Source organism: Plecotus auritus, assembly GCF_963455305.1.
Source record: "Plecotus auritus genome assembly, chromosome: 6".
Taxonomy (NCBI): domain Eukaryota; kingdom Metazoa; phylum Chordata; class Mammalia; order Chiroptera; family Vespertilionidae; genus Plecotus; species Plecotus auritus.
In genome coordinates, this window is record NC_137773.1 from 149150108 (window position 1) to 149171724 (window position 21617).

The following is a 21617-nucleotide window of genomic DNA, read 5'->3' on the forward strand; positions in this document are numbered from 1 at the left end:
CGCAAGAATACAAAAGGCAGGCCAAGAGGCATATGAAAACATGCTCAAAGTCACTAATCATCCGAGAGATGCAAATCAAAATGACAATGAGGTACCATTTCACACCTGTCAGAATGGCTATCATCAACAAATCAACAAACGACAAGTGCTGGTGAGGATGCGGAGAAAAAGGAGCCCTCGTGCACTGCTGATGGGAATACAGACTGGTGCAGCCACTGTGGAGAACAGTTTGGAGTCTCCTCAAAAAACTAAAAATGGAACTCCCATTTGACCCAGTGATCCCACTTCTAGGAATATATCCCAAGAAAGTAGAAACACCAATTAGAAAGGACATATGCACCCCTGTGTTCATATCGCCAAATCCTATGACATTAGAAGTCCTCATTTGTATAAGCAGCACAATTTACAATAGCTAATATTTGGAAACAGCCTAAGTGCCCATCATCAAGTGAGTGGATTAAAAAACTGTGGTACATCTACACAATGGAATACTACGCTGCAGTAAAAAAGAAGGAGTTCTTACTATTTGCAACAGCATGGATGAACTGGAGAGCATTATGCTAAGTGAAATAAGCCAGGCAGAGAAAGATAAATATCACTTGATCTCACTCATTTATGGAATATAATGAAAAAGATAAACTGATGAACAAAAACAGATCCAGAGACAGAGAAACATCAATCAGACCTTTAAACCTCAGAGGGAAGGTAGGGGAGGGTGGGGGTAAGGGGGAGAGATCAACCAGAGGACGTGTATGCATGCATATAAGCCTAAGCAATGGACACAGACACCAGGGGGGTGAGGGCATGAGAAGGGGATGGGGGGTAATGGGGGAATAAGGACACATGTAACACCATAATAAAGAAGTTAAAAAAATAGAGCTTGGACAGAAGATGAAGAATTGGCAAAGGAAATAGAGAAGCAGCAGTCAGAGAGGTAGATGTTTAACTAGAAGAGTGTTCTGTGATGGAATTAGAAGGATAGATTCTGCCTGATTGCCCCTAACCGCTTCTGCCTGCCAATTTGTTCATCTCTGAGGTTGTTTCAAGAACGAGGGAGCATCAAGAATGTCAAATATTGTTGAAAAGCTTATATGAATGAGGACTTCTAATGTCATAGGATTTGGTGATATGATGACTCTTGTCGACCTTCCCAAGAGCTGTTATTTTCTGCTGCTGCTTCATCATCCTACTTTTCATCCTTACTCATGTTTATCGAGGCTTACTGTATACCCAACATGTATACACACATTAACCTATATGATCCGCACAACAATTCTCACAGTTTGATATTATTATTATCATCATTTATTAATTTCACTTGTATAGAGAAGGAAATAGGCTCATGGAGGTTAAATGTCTTGCTGTAGATATTCTCATTTTCTTTTTTTTTTTCACAAGTCTTTTTCTTATGGAATCAGGGAAGTTTAGAGCTGAGTGGGAACTTAGAAATGAGCCTTCTCTCATTTTTTTAATGCAGAAACTCAGAGATGGGAAGAATTCATGCTTATCATTACCTCATGTGCTAGAAAACATGTGCTTATATTTAATATAGTCCTCCAAGAACTTTATGAGATTTTTCCAAAGAGGAAACCAGGGCTCTGAAAAATAAAGCCCCTGTCCGAGTTATAAAGCTAATAAGCAATGGAGTCAGATTTGAGCCCAGCACTTGCAGCCTCCAAAGTTTCTCTCAACCTTCTATGCCACATGACCTCCCAAGGTCACAGCACAACTGGGACTAGAACCAGTGTCCCAGTTCCTGACCTCTCCAATACACACAGAACCATCAAAATCCCACTCCATCTGCATTTTAATACAGGCAGTTTAAGACAACCTCTACATGGACAGACCTTTAATTTTGTCTAATTTGAACTTGAATTTTTTGCTCCACCTTAGCTGACTGAGCTCTCAGATGTCTCATCTCACTGTTTTGGGCCTCTTCTGTAAGTTATAATCATTTCCTCCAAGACTGCCTGCCTCCTGCCTCTCTCAGTTCTGGCTTAGACTATTCCTCATTATAGTCATGTTTGCTTAAGATCATCCTTAAGTTCTTTTTATCTCTACTCTGAGCATCTTAAAAAAAAATCTTCCTAGAAATTTGATTGGTTGTTGTTTGATGCTTTTTTCAAAGGCAGCTTTACTAAGTCTTTTCTAAGCTTTTTCAGTTCTGTTCAATTAGACCCAAGGATTCCACCAGCCATCCCATTTCTGATTTGAGGTCACTCAATGTGTACAATTAGACTCTTAACTCATATATTTCTTTACTCTTGGCTTATTAAGTCTACTTGCCTCAGAAATAAAGCCTTTACTTTTTTTTCAGTAGAAAAATCTATCTTTAATATCATTATGGGTGAGCATTTCCTGAGAATTATAATAAGTTCTAGGCAGCCTAGGTACCTATACCATCTTGACTGGCTCTAATGCTACTTAGGCCTTCTGGGGAGGTGGTGGTGGGGTCAGAATTCTGTGTGTAAAAGTCCCTTGTGACCTCACCCTTTGCCCGCTTCTTCCTTGTTTTCCTCTGTTCCTTCTCTTATTCTTCTCCTTTTGGGTCTCATTCCTTTCCTGTTCTCCCCGAGGTTCAAACCCTCTAGCCCCTTCTCCTCCTCCTCACTGACCCTTTCTAGTGTCACCCAAATGAAGTGACACCATGGGTGTGGAGTGAGCTCAGTCTTAGTGCTCCTGTTTCCCTGGTGGGAAGAACAGGGAGATAAGGATTGAATGCCTGGGCTGGGACTGGTTTCTTCCTGCACCTTCCACACCTATAGCTAAGATAAAATAGATGCTGCCAGTGTGAGGATTCATTTCTGTCTGAAACCTCTTCCTTCCCTTCTTGAAGCTATAAAAGAAATTAATATTCTGCATATTAACCCAAATTTGGTTCTGCTTTTTGCCAATTAATACCCTGTCCTTATTATGTTGATAATGTCTATCCCTTCCTTACCTGGATTTGTCATGAAGAATTATGCATTAACTCGACAAGAAACAGTGTAGGACCCAAATTTGCTTCTCCCTAATTCTTGGAGGGGGGGTGTGGGGAATGCTTAATGAAGTTTTATTTCATCATGCCATATAATCAAATGAAGTCCATGTAAATGGGATGAAATTGATTCAAATAACTTATGTGTGGATGCCAAGCCTGAGTCAGATAATGAGGACTTAGTGAGAAAAGAGATCCAGTCTCAGTGTTCAGGAAACTCAGAATGTACTATGAAACAAAATAAAAAACACAAAACTGGTGAAATCCCAGCAGGATCATTGCTGAGACTCAACTGTGCCAACTCATTGGGTTGGGAGCATTTTTCCAATCAAGCCCTCTCTGATTTGCATGTGATACAAAAGCTCAGAAATTGAATCTTGCCCACAGTATGATTTAGACATGTGCACATATGCCTTTTTGGGCCCCAGTGGATGCCAGGTGTGGACGACAAGCCCCTGAGCAAGGAGAGTGACCAGCACAGGTGTTGGGCCCAGCAGCAGAGCCTGAGCATGGCAGGAGGCAAATTGTTCAGGTATATGTGCGGCTGTATTTGAACTCATCCCAATCCACTCTCGGTGATGCCATGGGGAGGGGAGGACTGGGCAGCAAAACTGAAAACCGTGTTATTTTCTCATCACAAAATTAAATAATGTTGTAAGTGATATGAATGAAGTGTAACCTAAAAATTAGGAGACAAACACATAAATATACACAATGAGCTTGTTGACCAGTAATTTTACCAAGGTAACGGAAGTGAAACAGGCCCATGAAAAAAGAAGAGGCAACCTAGTTCCTTATATGAGTGTCAGGTATACATTGTTCCCCCCCAAACCTGGGGGTTTTCAGTTTGCAAATGAAACGAATGTTAAAAAGAAGGCTACTGGAGAAGCAAATAGTATGACTTGAACACACATTTAACGGGAGTATGGATATTTGCACCTCCTAATTTAGCACCACAGTTGACCAACTTAAGTTCATGGAAAAAAGAAAATTGGCATCAGAAGTGTGCAGTTAGCTTTTATACAGCATGAGAGAAAAAATATTTTATGATCAGCACAGCACTATTGAAGATATATATATATATATATATATATATATATATATATATATATATATTTAAAAATGGGCAAATGACTGCATACTTTTTAAGTTGATTGCTTATCTATTGTGCAAACATAGCAGATTAATAGGAAAAATCTCTATAGAGAGGGGGAAAAAAAGGAAAACTAAATTTAGAGGTCCAAGTAGGTATTCCTCTTGCCATGCTAATCCTCACCCCCAAAACCAGTGCTTAGGACTCAAGAAGAACAATGGTTTTCTCTATTTGGAAGGTGTAAGCCCAGGATATGATGAGGCCAGTAACGTGGTTTCACAGGTAGATCTGCTTATGCCTTGGCAATCAAGAAGGGAGGTCTAAGTGGACAGTGAGCACATTGTGGCAGGCAGGCTTGGCCAGAGCATCAGTGGGCTAAGAAGGATGGACTACAGTGGAGAAGACACCAACCAGAACTATACATGAGACACCTATTTCCTTATCCGCTAAGCCTTCCAAAGAAACGTAGGGAAGAAGAAGGTTGGAGGTGGCCTTCCATTTGGTGAATTGGGGCTATTGATTTGGCAGATCATGTTCCACAGTGGTAAAGTGACCTTGGCCTTGGGACACTCAGGTTACATAAATATGTGAGAAAAACAATAGCATCATCATGATAGCTTAATAATAATTAATAGCTTAAGACATGAGAGGTCCAAGCCAGCTCATGAGTAAATTTTCAACAGGTAGATTATAAAATCAGGGTTGAGAAAAAGGAGAAGGCCCTGTAGGCTGGTCTGATAAAGTTTGACAGCAGATGGATGAGGTGGGGCCTGCAAGTTGGGAGACTGGTAAAAGGAGAGGATGAAGAAAGGTAGTATCTTGATGAAGAGAGAGGGAATTTCCAGTTTCAACCCTGATGTTTAAACTTGGGAAAGAGAGAGAGAAAAAGAGGGAGAGAGAGAAAGAGAGAGAGACACACACACACACACCAAGATTTGTTTATCAGAGAGGAAGCCACAGGGAGAGGTTTCAGAAAGAAATGAATCCTCACATTGGCAGCATCTATTTTGTCTTAGCTATAAACCAGTGGGAACATTTAAATGGAAATTTGTGTGAATTGCAGAAGGCTGAGTATGTACTAGTATTACAGTGACAGACCCCATTGGGCCATAGTCTTAGGTAGTAATCCACATTTTTATAGGTTTTCACTACAATAATCCCTACATATTTCACAGTGAAGATTCTAGAAAGATTTCCTTTGGCTCTGATGGGAAGAGAAAGAGTTATCCCTGTGAACCAGGCCCAGAGTCTTCTCTTTAGCAAAGGCCCTCTCTCCTGGAGAAAGGGCTTTGCTGGAGCACCGTACTGAGATCTTGTCCTAGTCAGGAAAGGGCAGGGTCGGGGAAGGAATTTCTCTTCAGCCTTTCTATCTCACCTAATAGAGAAAAAAGCCACAAAGTCAACAGGGGGCAGAGTCTGAAGGAAATAGATTTGCAATGCTACACCAGGGAAGGGTGTGGGAGAAAAGATGCTGACCTGAGCAACTTAGGAAATGAATGAACACTATAGACTAAAGATAAAAGGAACTGCATAGAAACATAGTATATACTACTAGAGGCCCGATGCACGAAATTCATACAAGAGTAGGCCTTAACAGCTGCCGCCGCTGCCTGGATCCTTCCCTCACAGCCACGTCCACTGCCTGGATCCTTCCCTCACAGCCACGTCCACTGCCTGGATCCCTCCCTCACAGCCACAGCAGCTGCCTGGATCCCTAGCAGCCTCAGCTTTGTCCGGAAGGTCATATGATCTAATTAGCATATTATGTTTTTATTATTAAAGATTATTAAAGATAGCTGGTAACTTAGTTCCCATGGGGTTACAGGTTAACAATTCTGAAACCACTATATATGAATACTGGAATTGAAGAATGAGGAAAATGGATGGTGGATGGTGTGAGTCAGGTTTTTCACTGATGGAGTGGTAGGTCATAGACAAACAAGGGGAGGGGGCTAGAGTAATTCATGTGGCACTGGATTAGAGTTGGAGACATTGACCTCATGTTGAGCTTAATATAGATGCAAATATATATCGACATATATTGTCCCAAAAATGTATACATACATTGATTGAATAATTATTAATTTCAATGGGTTAAATCTGAAAAGAATGAAACATCAATTGACCTATCAGAAAAAAGTGTGTATGCTCTTTTGGGGACACCCTATATATTCTGTATGGAAATATTTCTAGATATGTATATATAAATGGGTTAGCACAGTGGTTGGCAAACTGCGCAGTTTGCCGCTCTGTTGACTAATGTGTTTGCCGACCACTGGGTTAGCACATACACATATATTTCTTTGTCTGTTAGCTGAGAGGGCCAAGGCACAATGATTTTCCTTGGAGCTGAGCCAAGTCTTGGTCTCCAATACCATTCTCTGATCAAAGGAACTAGGCTCCTGGAGAAATGGTTCATTCTAGGGCTGGTTCTGGAATGTACAAGATCAGCCTGGAGAATCATGAAAGTAAGGAATTGTTCAAAACACGCCATGATCGGGTGTGTCAAAGAGACACAGGAGCCAGCTGAAAGAACTCCCAATGGCCAATGCAGGAACAGATTGAGCAAGAAAATAAATAAAGCAATATTGGATTATAGTCCCAAAGAATAAAATAAATATCCATAAATCCATGGGGGTATAAATAATGATTGGATAAATAAATAAATGGTGGAAAAAAGATAAATCTTCTATGTAGAAGAATTCCAAGTAATTCATGTGAACCACGACTCCCCACTCCTTAGGGTGTATTGTGCATAGTCACTTCCTTCCAAAGAGCGTAAAATGGAAAAGGGGACAAAAGAGTCACACTTTACAGTAGAAAAACCTGACAACATTACTTCTGCTGGGTGATGAGGTCAGAATCAGCATTGGCAAGTCACATTGCCATCTTGCCCTTGTGATCTGATGTGGCAAGAATGGCACTTTATCTCTGTAAAGATCTTCCTCCCTAAGATGCCAGACACTCAGTCTCATCATGAGAAAAATATCAGTCAGGCAAGTCTAAAGTGAAGAACATCCTATAAAATACCTCTTCTTGATGTTAAGATGATCAAAAACAAGGGCGGTCTGAGAAGCTGTCATCATCGATATGGCTCTAAGAAGACATGATGACTAAATGTAAGGTATCTGGATGAATTTCTGGAACAGAAAAATGACATTAGATAAAATAAGATATCTAAATAAAGTATGGGATTTAGCAAATAATAATGTATCAATATTTGTTTATTAGTTGTGACAAGTATACCGTATTTATTTAAGATGTTAACAGAAAAAGAGTGTGGGGTAGGTATATGGGAACTCTGTACACTATGTGCAACTTTTCTGTAAAATGAAAACTATTATAAAATAAGGAATTAATTAAAAAGGGAAACATTTTTAAGGATGGGGAGGATAAAGGAAGTGAATTAAGGGAAGGTATTCAGTCCTAGTGGAAATGCTGGTCAGAGGTTGAAGCACAGATGTGGGAATGTCCCCAAAGAGAGGCAGTGATCTGGTGGTCAGAACCAATCACTACCGAGGAATTGCTGTGTGACAGGGTCCAGCTCCTCAGGCACAGCCCTGGGAAGCAGCTGGGTGAAGTGAGGTGGGATCTTTATAGTCCGTTTAATGAGTGTCTGCTTAGTGCCAGTCACTGTATAAACACTAACTCCTCAAATTCTCCAACAACTCTGTGAAGCAATTCTTCTCTTTGTGCAGATGAGGAATTACAATTCAGAAAGGTTGTGTGTCTTGGTGGCTACAGCAGAGATGGCATGGCTGGAGTTTGATCCCAGCTCTAAGTCCGGGTTCTTCCTACTACCTAACTGCTTCCATTTACTGAGCACATACACTGTCATGTGTTTGTCAAGTCCCCATGACAGGTGCTTTAGATGCATCATCACATAAAATTCTCAGTTTGAAAAGTAGGTTCTACCATTATCCTAATTTTACAGACCAGGGAATAATCTTAGAAGGTTTAGCTGGAAGTCTTTTGAAGTCTCACAATAGGAAATGGTGGTGAAGATATTCAAACACAGGCCCTGGGGTTTCTCAAGTCCAAATGTTAAACCACTAGCCCATATCACTTTCCATGGTAATGAATGGAGTCGTTTTCACTGCATGGCATGTGACCTAGTGGGCCTGTTTCTGCCCCACTTCCCCTAAGCCTGGGATTAGTCAGAGTAAGTGAATGACCACTAAGGCCCTGCTCATTATCCTCATCTCTCATTGCCCAGAGACCTACATTGCACATTGGACGGCTGGTCTGCTGAGGTCATTGCTACAGTTGACACCAAGGCACTTTCCTTCACGGCCAGCTGCAGACTGTTTTAATGGATCCTGTGATGGAGTTTTCCAGCAGCATCTCAGTTCAGTCAAATAGCACATTTCACTGTGGCTCAGGTGCTCAGACCATGGCCTGCAGTGCAAACAAGGTCTGTGACACATAGGGTGAAAGCTACTAGTGTTGGCCTCTGATAAACAGGTGAGCTCCTAGCTGTAGGCCATGTAGAATTGCCAACCTTGCGTGGGCTGCTTGGCAATGCAGGATGCAGGGAGCAGATTCAGTAGCAGAAGGGACATATCAAGAGAGCCAAAGACTCAAAGCTCATGAGAAGGATGTCCAGAGCCTTCTGTGGCCATGTACTTTAGGGGCTTTAGAAGACAGCTAGAGCTTGTGTTCTAGAGAGAGGGTCCAGGGGAAGATGTCTCTGGAAACAATGGCATCCTCCACATGGTCAGAGCAGCAGGAAGTAGTTAACTCTGACAATGGTCTGCCAGGATGCTTTCCATTGAGTGGAGTCAATGACTCTTTCCAAAGAGTTAATGGGCCACCTGCAAGATTGTGATGAGCAAAGGGTTAGTCCTGTGCTGTGACCGTGCAGTGTGGTAAGGGTAATTCTAGGCTGCAATAGACGCATTATATCCTAGAGCTGTCACCACTTGGGAAATACTACTGCATAGGAATTTGAGGATTGCATTGAGAATTGTGGCAGCAGCCACATTTAATATGGGGATTTGCTTGTATTTTTACAATTTTGTGGGACAGAACTGGTGCAGTGGCATTCTTATGTATCCTGTTAATTGCCTGGATTTTTGAGGAAATGGAACACATGAGAGACTGGAAGGAAGTATCCTTACTTCCAGGGGAAGGTGGGGTAGGTCACAGCTATTGAAGAAGGACCCCAGAGATGATTCTGCCTTGAGTGTGACCCTTTTGACTGGAGTGAGCGGAAAGGAAAGCAAGTTGTGGAAGGAAGATTTTTTCATTATTTTGAAAAAAATTTTTTTTATGGCAACAGGGGATAGGAAATTAACGTTTTTACAATTTGGATTTTTCTGCACCAACAAGGGATGGACTTGGAAGAAAGAGAAGGAAAACAATGTTAAATTTTATGGGCCAGTTTGGGGCTGTATTTTGCAAGCCTTGTGTTCTTTGGACTGCATAGTTATCATCTGCTGCATATTGTTTAACACTGTCTGGCAAGCTTGGTTGGATGACATAGCTGGGCATTATTTAAGATGGGAAATAGGATAGCAGTGATTTCTTGGTCTGCTGCCTGATAGTGTACTTCAGGTTCCTTGGCATGACTGGCAGATTGGAGGGGCTCTTTTGCCAGATAGCTCTGTGTAATGGAGACTGATGAGCCTTCTGTATGAACTCACCCTGATGGGAGAAGGAGCCAAGCACAGTTCATGTATTCAGACAAAAGCTTTAGTTGTTGGCAGGGTCCCCTTATTTTCTCCTAGTCCAGTTCTCATTGGACTCATCCATTCTTCCAAAACACTTTTATTGAGGAATTAATACGTACCAGTTATGGTGTTATGTGTGGAATTGCAACAGTGAACAGGAAAGAGATAACAAGTGTTCGTATCCTACAGATATTAGAGTCACTGAGAGTAAGTTTTGAAAGAGCCAGCACTCTTAAATAGTCTGGCAGACATTGGAACATAAACAGTTCACTTTCTCTATGACCAGGTGTCAGATGGAGAGTGGCCTGCCATCATTTGGAGCTGACCACTTTGGCACCAAGAGGACTCTGGGATATTGGTGGTACTTTCTGGGGAAGTAAGAAGGAGATATTATATCCAAGAAAGTAGAAATCTCTGGGTCCAGAAGAGCAGAAACAGACCATAGTGCCTGCTGGGGCAATGACAGAGACCATCATGGTCATCTGAGATGCAGGTGAAAACATGGGCCCAGTACAGCAGTGATGGAGTCTGTGATGTCCTGTGGAGCAGTGACGAAGAACCAGGGTGGATAGTAGAGGAAGAACAGTGCTATTGAAAGAATTCCTCTTGGAGAGTACATTCATGAAGTGCTCTGGAGCCACCAGAGATCCTGGAGAGATTTTGCAGGACAGAGGTCTGTTTTTTGCTGTTAATATGATCTCTCATACTTACAGGCTATTGAGTTCTGGGGAAACTTAATTACAATGAATCATAATGAGGACATTAACAGCAATACTACCCTCTTCCTCCACCACCACCAGCACTATAATCGCTGTCGCTGTCATTATTATTTTTTTGTTAATCCTCATCGAGTATATTTTTCCATTGATTTCCAGAGAGAGTGGAAGGGAGAGGTAGAGACAGAGATAGAGAAACATCGATGTGAGAGAAGCACATCGATTGGTTGCCTTCTGCATGCACCCTGACCAGGGTTGGGGAATCGCTCCTGCAACTGAGGTACATGCCTTTTATCAGAATCGAACTTGGGAACTTACTGTGGGCCGATGCTCTATCCACTGAGCCAAACTGGCTAGGGCATCACTGTCATTATTGAATGCTTACCAGAGGCCAGGAACTGGGCTGTTAGCTTCAATATATTGCCACTAATTAAAAAAATTTTCTTTTTTATTGATTTCAGAGAGAAAGGGAGAGGGAGAGAGATAGAAACATCAACGATAAGAGAGAATTATTGATCTGCTGACCCCTGCACGCACCCTACTGGAGATTGAGCTTGCAACCTGGGCATGTGCCCTGGACTGGAATCGAACCTGGGACTCTTCAGTCTTCAGGCCAATGCTCTATCCACTGAGCAAAACTGGCTAGGGCTATTGCCGCTAATTCTTATAAGAATTACAGAGAACTTCTACTTTGGGCCAAGATTTACCCTGCTGTCTGAAATAACAATAAAAATGGACAAAATATATGCAACAGTAGTTTTCAAGATATGGGTATCAGGCAATAGAGGACAATGATCCTGAAAGATGATAAGTGAACAGGGGAGCCTAAGAAGGGCCCCAGCTTACAGGCCAGGGTACAGGCAAGGAGGACCCAGGCAGAGACTGGCAGACTCCCTGCGTTAAGGATGCTGAGAGCCTGCAGAGACCAGGACAACTAGAGTTCTGAAGTCCAGAGGTCAGTCTGGAGGTCAGTTTAGAGATATATAGAGGGTGTCTATCAACTACTGGTCAGAAGAGTAAGGAAAATAACTAAGGCCAGGTAAAGAACCACCCAAAAGAGTTAGAGTTAACTGTGCCCAGAGCTCATACAGGACTGAGAATATGCCTGTTCCCCAAAATCAGACTGAAAACTACCATAATGAATGCGCATGGCATTGCTTTGAGATTTCAGAAGGATCTTTCTTCAGTAGTAAGAATTAGTTCTAGACAGCTGTGGTTCGCACTTAACAAATCGTTAAAATAAGACCTAAAAAGATCAATTTCTAAATAGTTTAATTGCATCTTAAAACAAATCTAAATAACACTTATAGGAATGCTAAAATATCCAGCTCCCAAAAAGGTAAGATCACAATGTCTGACTTCAGATAAAAACTTACCAGACATACAAAGAAGCAGGAAAATACAAACCACAACAAGGAGAAAATTTTATCAACTGAAACCAATTCAGAGCCAACACAAAGACAAAAAGCTAAGTAGAGACAGAAAGTATTAAAAAGGTTGAAATTGAACTTTAATGAAACCTACAATGTGTGAGATGAAAAATACACTAATGTAATTAAGGGCAGATTGGACATTGCAGAAGAAACAAATCAGTGAGCTTGAAGACTATAAATGATCTAAGATGAAACATCTAAGATCTAAGAGGCTGCTAAAGCATGACACTATTGATACATACTACAACATGATGAATCTCAAAATAATTATACCAAGTGAACAAAATCACACACACATACAAATATATACTGTATGATTCCATTCATATTAAATTCTGCAAAATGCAAAATGATCTGTAGTAATAGAAAGCAGATCAGCAGTTGCTTAGGGAAGAGAAGGGCAAGCTAGGGTGGGAGGGAAAGGGGGAAGAGGACATTTTTGGAAGTAATATAGTATATGTTTACTATCTTGATTTTGGTAATAATTTCAGTGTATACATAGGTCAAAACTTACTAAATTGTACACTTTTTAAATATTTGAAATTCATTGTTTTTTAAAATTATATCTCAATAAAGCTGTCAAAAAAGCATTAGAAGATATTAACACACCTATTTTAAAAACGAGACAACACATATCCAGGGAAGGTAAGTGACTTACCTAAGACCAAGCTGTTCATAAGTGACCCAAGTTTCTTAATTCTGTATGCCTTTTAGTATCATCAGATGGCAATGTCAAAGCTAACATTCATTAAACATGCTTTTTGAAAGGATCTTATTTGTAAAAATCTATACTAATAAAAGGGTAATATGCTAATTAGACTGGACATCTTCCAGACATCTTCCAGATGTCCTTCCGGACAAAGCCATGGTGGCAGGGGCTGAGGCAGAGGTGGTTAGGGGTGATCAGGCCAGCAGGGGGGAGCAGTTAGAGGGTAATCATCTGGCAGGGGGGAGCAGTTAGGGGGCAATCAAGCCAACAGGGAAGAGCAGTTAGAGGGCGATCAGCTGGCAGAGGGGAGCAATTAGGGGGTGATCAGGCCAGCAGGGGAGGGCAGTTAGGGGGCAATAAACCAGCAGGGGAGGGAAGTTAGGTGGCAATCAGGCCGGCAAGGGAGGGCAGTTAGGGGGTGATCAGGTTGGCAGGCAGAGGTGGTTAGGGGTGATCAGGCTGGCAGGGGAGCAGTTAGGGGCATCAGACCAGCAGGCAGAGGTGGTTAGCAGCAATCAGGCAGGCAGCCAGGAGAGTGGTTAGGAGCCAGTGGTCCCGGATTGTGAGAGGGATGTCCGACTGCCGGTTTAGGCCCTGCGGGATTTGGCCTAAATCGGCAGCCAGACATCTCCTGAGGGGTCCTGGGTTGGGCAGGGTGCAGGCCAGGCTGAGGGTCCCCCCCTGCATGATTTTCATGCACCAGGCCTCTAGTCTCTATAATAAAAAGTATTTGTCGATAGGCCCTCTTTAATATGTACAGTACTTAGCACTACTTTATATATTATAAACATACTATAGGCCCGGTGCATGAAATTTGTGCACGGGGAGGGGGTCCCTCAGCCTGGCTTGCACACTCGCAATCTGGGACCCCTTGGGGGATGTCCGACTGCCAGTTTAGACCTGATCCTGCAGGAATTGGGATTGGGCCTAAACCAGCAGTCCGACAAACCTCTCGCAATCTGGGACTGCTGGCTCCTAACCGCTGGCCTGCCTGCCTGCCTGCCTGATCACCCCTAACCACTCGCCTGCCTGCCTGATCGCCCCTAACCACTCACCTGCCTGCCTGATCACCCCTGACCACCTCTGCCTTGGCCCCTGCCATTGTGGCTTCATCCAGAAGGACGTCCGGAATGATGTCCGGAAGGTCGTTCTGCTGTCCTGTCTAATTAGCATATTACGCTTTTATTATTATAAATGACTTTATTTGTAAAATGTCAATCTCCCCACTCTTTCCTGGCCAATGTAAAGTAAGCTCTCGAGAGCAGAGATACTGTTTTGTATACTATTTGTATTGAATGTCTCTTATATACCACCTCTGGGCCTCTTTGTCTCTTGTTCTAGCTGTCACTTTGATAACCAAATATGCATGAATTCTATTGAAATTTACAGACATAAGCTGTCATTGCCTTGCCTCATGCCTGCATCAGGTGCCTCTTGCCTTATGCCCCAGGGTTTTAATGTTGGTAAGACTGCTCTCAAGTAGTATATGCTACTTGGAAGTGCAGGTCTCCTTCATGGGAGGAACCTTTGCTAATGGGAGGTGAGATCCAGTGGATAGATTCTGCTTCCTTTTGCCTTCTGATGGATGGTTCTTACAGTGCTTCCTAGGGATGGTGCTGCAGGATCAAGCAGTCAGACTCTTTTAATGCTGGCCAGTATCATGTGCCTCCCTTTGCTCTTCCTCCTCAGTTTTACTTCCTTTGACCCTCACTCCTATCTCCTTGGGTCAAATTCCTTAATTAAGTAAAACACAAAAGTCCATTGCCTCAGCTCTGTTCTCTGCTGCACGAGTTGATATCAGCAGTGATTGCAAAAAGCAGACCCCTGGATGGCATTTGGGAGCTGTGTTACTCACCAGTAGGGTGGGAATAAGAACCTCTATGCCTGTGGTAAGTGGGGCAGTAATAACTTCCGGGAGACAGTGGCATTATAATGATTAAAGTCTTCACCTAGGTCAGTGGTCGGCAAACTGTGGCTCGCGAGCCACATGCGGCTTGCGAGCCATGGTTTGCCGCTCTGTTGACTAATGGGTTTGCCGACCACTGACCTAGGTTTACTTGAGATGATGTGCAGGTAGAAAGTGTTGTGACCTTAGCTCTGAAATAGTATGGGATGATGATACTTATGGAGGCTGTAGACTAGGCTGGCCTTTTCATGTAGCAATGAGGGCTGGTAGTGTGGCTCTGCCCATGATTATTACCTACACTGAGCTCACCGGGATCAGCAGGTGCAATGGCAGGTGTGGAGTGTCCCAGCAGCTCCTAGTCATGCAACACAAAGCCCAAACCCTTCTTGCCAAGGCCTCTCTCCTGATCCTGCCCAGCTTTCCTGTCATCACCAGTTGGGGGTGTGGTTTGCTACTCTCAGCCCTCTTATTTGCATATTCCTTTTGTGCCAGGTGAGCCTGGATGGCTTTCTTGGAGATGGTGCAGACCATGATGGGTGTCTGTGATCTAGAAAGCTCCTCCTTGTGGCAGCTTTCTCACCACAGTCAATGTTAAACCAACCTGTGTTGTTTTCCACTGTCTTTGGACTTTTCATCCTGTGGAAGAAGCCCGTTTTTCTTGGTTTATGTTTGCTTGTCACTAAAGTACTTTTAGACATACTTTTATATATTTTTTATACCTCATTGATAAAAGTATGGTGAAGGGAAAGTCCTGTACACAGACAGGTCCTCCTGTACATTTCCTTATCCTCTAAGTGTAAATGATCACAAGTAGAAAGCTAAGGGATATCCTATATACAGATGAAATGGAGGATTTACAAGCCTCACAAAAGGATAGCAGAGACTTTTGTGCAGGCTAGACATTGCACTGACTGTGCACTCTTCTTTGACCAGTTCTCTTTAAGTGCAGAAATATAAGCATTGATTGAGCATCTCTTGGGTATTGGGGGCAGCAAGGCAAAGGGTATGATTTTAGCCCTCAAGGATCCCATAGCCCAATTAGGGAGGGATTGAGGGATATATTAAAATAGAAAAATAATGGAAAGCACCAGGTGGGGGACAAATGAAGACCTCACTAGAGACCTCACTGAGGCAGTGATGCTGCAGCAAGGATTTGAAGGCAGACAAAGTGAGAAAGCAAATTGCTAGCAATAAGCATGGGATATGACAGCCACAGGAAACAGAATTCTGTCTGCTGGAAAATATAAGTAGATGGTTAAAGTGTCAGTGGGGAGAGTGAAAGGAAACAGAACGAGAGAAATAGGCAGGGCTGGGCCACGGAGTGTCTTGAAACTTTATTCTCTAAGCCAGTGCTGTCGAAGCATGGTCCCTGGACCAGCCATATATCAGCATCTCCGGAGAACTGGCTGGAAGTGTAGATTCTTAGGTCCCATCCCAGGAACTGGATAAGGGACTCCAGAGGTGAGGTTGGCAATCTTAATTTTAACAAGCTCTCCTGGTGATTCTGATGTGCACAGAAGTCACAACCACTGCTTTCAAGGATGAGAAGCCATTAGCAGGTTTCTGAGTACTAAGAAGCTGGGGCCTTAAAAAGACCTCTTTTAAAGAAATGGAAGTAGCATTGGAAGGAGCAAGCCTGTAGCACAGTCACCAATTGGGAGATTGTTCCAACTGTTCAGATGAGAAATGATGAAGGTCTAAGCAGGACAGAAATGGAGGAACTGGAGAGAAGAGGAGAGAAGGGAGAGGTGAAAAAGGTAGATGTGGAGATTGGCTGGACATAGGAGGTGAGGGACTGAATCTGGGCCAGGGGACTTTTGCTGCTGTGGCTGAGGCTGCATGAGGATGGCCCAGTGTGGTCATGCCGGCTAACTGAGAGGGAGGCGATCTCCAGTGCCCTCAGCATCCACAGGATGCGTATTAGCTGTGTATTCCCCTGTCCTTCCTGGTGAAGAAACAAGGACTCTTTCGTAGCCATCAGAATTACTGACATCAAGATAGTTGATTATTCTACACAGAGAAAACTTCTCAAAACCAGCCTTACTAATGAAAAGAACGTGTAAAGCATGTACACACACCCCAGCATGTGGGTGTGCATGTGTGTGTGTGTGTGTGTGTGTGTGTGTGTGTGTGTGTGTGTGTGTGTAAACACAGACGCATCCTTGGGAATGCTATGGTGCTATACTTCTCCTTTGACTTCTGCTTATTTTGTATCTCTCAGGTGCCTGTATTTTGTACAGTAGGAGATAGGATGAGGTGAGTTGCATGGTTATCAGTACTTTATTACATCTATGTGGATATTCTCTCAGGTTCTGTATATTTGGACACCAGTAAACAATACACATAGGAATGTCTGAGAACTTATTTTTGGCTGGTGGTGGGGAGGTTACTTCCAGTTTTAAATATTTCTTATGAGAATGTTCTAAAATCCAGGCTGTAAGCCAGAGTGTGACTGTCCTGCTTTGTTGTCCCAGAATGGGGGCACCGAGAGTCAAATTAACACATTGTTTTATTTCCACAAAATACCCTATTATGGGCTGAACTGTGTCCCCCTAAAAGATATGTTCAAGTCCCAACCCCAGTCCTTGGGAATGTGACCTTATTTGGAAACAGGGTCTTTGCAGATGCAATCAAGTTAAGATGAGGTCATACTTAATTAGGGTTGGCCCTAATCCAATGACTGTTGTCTTTATAAGATGAGGGAAATTTGGACATGGACACAGACACAGGAAGAACATTATGCATCTATAGCGGCAAAGATTGGAGCAAGATGTCTACAAGCCAAAGAATGCCAAGGATTATAGCCATCGGAAGCTAGGAAGAGAGAAGGAAAGACTCACCCTCAGAGACTTTGGAGAGAGCCTTGCCAACACCTTGATATCAGATTTCTGGTCTCCAGAACTGATGACAATCAATTTCTGTTGTTTTAAGCCATCTAAGTTTGTGGTAATTTATTATGGCAGTCCAATAAACTAATACATGCTTCAGGTGTTTAGTAGCTTTAAGATCTAAAATTCCAAAACACAAAACAAAACAAAAAAAAACACCCCACGGAAATGTAAAACAAACAACAGCAAAGCAACAACCAAGCAGAGAATATTTGAAACATATAAGACAGACTTTAAAATCAGGGGAGTTTGGGAGATGGAAAAGAAGCCTCCTATGTGTGAAATATGAAGAAAATGGATAATGCACTTTTTATTAAACTGTCTGAAAGTGAAATAGACTGTTTTCTAAGATGGAAGGGAGAATTCTCCATAACTTTTAGGGAAAATAAGGACAGCCAGATAATCTCCCTGTTCTGTGACAGCTTATCACCAAATGAGAGATGGAGAATAATAGGAAAGACAGATGATATAAAACGGGCCCCAGACATGGAGCATTGCTGGATCAACTCCAGCAGCATTTGTGTATATTGTCATGTCAGTCAAATTACTGAAATTGAAACTTGAAATTGAACAGAGTGTGAAAGAAAGAAGATATTACTCAAGGGACGCAGGCAGTAAATATTCACATTAAGGGAAGGTGATATCATGGAAAATTTCTGTGGTTTGGGATGCCACTGAAGTCCAAACAAAGGGGTATAATTTCATTGTCTCCCTCCGTGGCATTGCTGCAGAATCAAGCACTTGGTTGTAATGAAATTGGGCTCCTGAGAAGTGAAATCAAAGTCAGAGATGTGTCAGGAGGTTGGAGTGCTCATTCATTTCTTCACAAGCCTTGTGAGGCTACTTTCTCTCACTTAGGAGCTCAGGGCTTGTTTTCTTTACTAGCAAGAATTGAATATGAAGAATAGGCTCTAGGTCTTTCATTCTTGGACCAGGGGAAGCTGAGACTGAATATGACTCAGGTTAGCTTGGCAGTGTAGCTGGAAATCCACCTGTACCCCTCTCTCCTTGCTTATCAGTGGGATGATTCATTTTTACCACCTCTGCCATCCATGGAGGCCTCACTACACGACCCCTGCAACCTCTCTTCCTCTGCTAACTTGTTACTTCTTATTTAAAAAAATATTTTTATTGATTTCAGAGAGAAAGGGAGAGGGAGGGCGGGAGAGAGAGAGAGCGAGCGAGAGAGAGAGGAACATCAATGATAAGAGAGAATCATTGATCGGTTGCCTCCTGCACACCCCACACTGGGGATCAAGCCTGCAACCCAGGCATATGCCCTGACCGGGAATCAAACCATGACCTCCTGGTTCATAGGTCAACACTCAACCACTGAGCCATACCGGCCGGACACTTCCTCTGCTATCTTAGGTAAAGGTCAGAGTGTACTATTCCCTTGGCCAAGTCTGAGATGCTGCATGCCAAGGAAGCCCTTCTGCCAGATGTTTTCTTTCTCAGCAGACTGAGTGCCTAACAGGAAGTCTGACATCCCTACACCCCACGTGGCAGGGCATTGGGAATTCTGCTGATGATCTGTCCACAGAGTAAGCTCCTGACTCATAATATATGGACAGTTTTTTTCCTGACACCCAAACAATGGCCAATATTTCTCCTTGGGGATTATTTTCTACTGAAAGGGTTTGCAGCCTGCTTTAAGTTCTCATGCTCTTATAAAAACAAATCAAAGTGATATAAGTTACAGCATCTAATCCATCACTGGATACATATATAATAGGTCCCGAATTGTCAAACTGGTAAGGAAGACCTGTTTTATCTTTCCTGGGGATTTTGCTATTACACTGAGCTCAAGATAATCTGACTGAATTTTTACAAAGCAGTAGAAGGTAGTTACTATTCTGATCCTTTTATAAATGGAAACTGAGCCTTAGAGATGTTAGAAATTTTAATCAAGTTTACACCGGGGTTTGGCCAGAAAATAGTAAGGTGAGACTCTTTTTTTTTTTTTTTTGAGACACTTTCGTCCTATCTTTTACCACCGTTTCGTCCTGGGAAGAGACTGGTATTGACTAAGTTTCACACAAGATTAACTTGGACTCTGCTCTCAGTTACAATTTGAGGTGACCCAAGTGTACCTTTACACTATCAATGAATAGAGCAATTTCATGAACACAGGTCATAGTGAAAATGCTCAGCCCTTTTCATATTCCATTGACCAGCTTTTGTAAAAACATCAACATAGTCTTTCGTCCAAATTGAACTCATTAAAATCCAACCTCCCAATTGATGTTATAAATGTTGCTGTCTAGATACCTCTTTGCCAAAGACCTTCATAAAAATCTATAGATGAAACAATCATCCATTCCAATACATTGGTTAGAGCAGTGGTCGGCAAACTGCGGCTCGCGAGCCGTGGTTTGCTGCTCTGTTGACTAATGAGTTTGCCAACCACTGGGTTAGAGCAAACATTCTAGGTATAGTATATGCATTTTGGACACAGCCTTCAATTTTTTTTTTTTTTATAAATCATCCATTTTAGGAGAAGAATTCTTGAGCCCAGGAACTTGCAAGAAGTGTGTTAAGTCTCTGTCTTAGTCCACTTGGGCTGCTATAACAAAATATTCTAGACTGTGGCTTAACCAACAGATATTTATTTCTCACAGTCCTGGAGGCTGGGAAGTTCAAGAGCAAGGTGCCAGCTGCTTCAGTTTCTGGTGAGGATCCTTTTATTGCTTTGCAGATGATTGCCTTCTCATATCTTCACATGGTGGAGGGAGAGATAATCTTTCTCCTGTCTCTTTTTATAAGGGCACTATCCCATCATGAGCACTTCACTCTCATGACTTACTCATCTCCCAAAGACCCCACCTCCAAGTACCATCACATTGGGCATTAGGGCTTCAACCATGATTTTCTTGGGGGGATAGAAACATTTAGTCCATAGCAGTCTCCAATTCAGCATCTCCTTCACCTTCTTCTAAATGGCAAGGCAGTATCTTTTCAATGTCATTCATTGTCTCCTCTCTTTGTGCTGGGTCTTGCTGACTAATGTCTACTCAGTTTTCTCTAAAATATATCTGTGACTTCTGAAAGCACACACCAATTTCTTTTCTTGGCTAAGCCTCAGCCAACTTTCATAAAATAAGAACCAATAACTGAACATCTACCATTTGTCAAGCACTCTCTCACATTCACAATCTTGTTTAATCCTCCCATAACCCTATGAAGTAGGTAAACTTATCCCCACTTCATAGAGAAAACTGAGAAACTGAGGCTCAGAGAGGTAAAATGACTTGCTCAAGGCAAAGAAAGGTCAGTCTTTAAACTCTTATAAAGCTCATTCTAGGTCTAGTTCATTCTGTTACCCCAGATTGCTTTACTGTTCCAAGTTGTAGTACTCTAAGGCAATTTGAAAGCATGTCAATCATTTTCTCCTCAAATGCAGGATGTTCCCCACAGAATGATCCTATTGTAATATCCATGAACTAATTCAGATTCATCTTAAACTTAATCAAGGAGGACTAACACAAAGTGATTCATCCTACTGCAATTACTTTATCTAAATGAGATAGGCTACTTTGGATTGACATTTCTCACCATATCAGATCAAATCAATGGTTTTTAAGAATCTAAATGTGTTTTTGCTTAGAAAAACATGAGAAAAGCAATATTTTATTGATCTACAGGAAGTAAAGCAAAAGATTTTATTGAGCTACAGGAAGATATTTTTGTCAATCAATTCATATTACTATAAATCTTTTGGTGTCAAGATGGAAAGGTAGAGGCAGAATGGGTAAAAGGGAGGGCACTGAATTAGACTGAATTGCAAGCTAGTAGCTTTGTGGTAGAAGGTGTTTTCCAATGCTACAGAATAAGGAAAAAATTGAAGTCTTTCAGCCAGAATTCCCTTAGAATTTAGGGTATAGGTCAGAGGTTCCCAGGCTCCCAGGGCCAGGCAGGTGATGTCAGTGTGTATAGGTTTATAGAGAATGATGGTGTACACTTTGACCAAAGGCACTGAAAAAAAGTAAACACTCTACTGGCCAACAAATTAGACTCCAGGCCAGAGTTGGTTCCTGGGATTCTAATTAATGACCCATTCTTTGTCCTACTTAATGGCCAAGTTTCTATATGGTACAGAATTGAACCTTTCCTTTTGGCACTGGTTTCAGAGTCTTTGCTCAGCTCTGGAGAGCTGAGAGCACTTCTATGCATGGAAACATAACACAAAGGGAAACAAATATATTTAGGAAAGGAAAAGCATT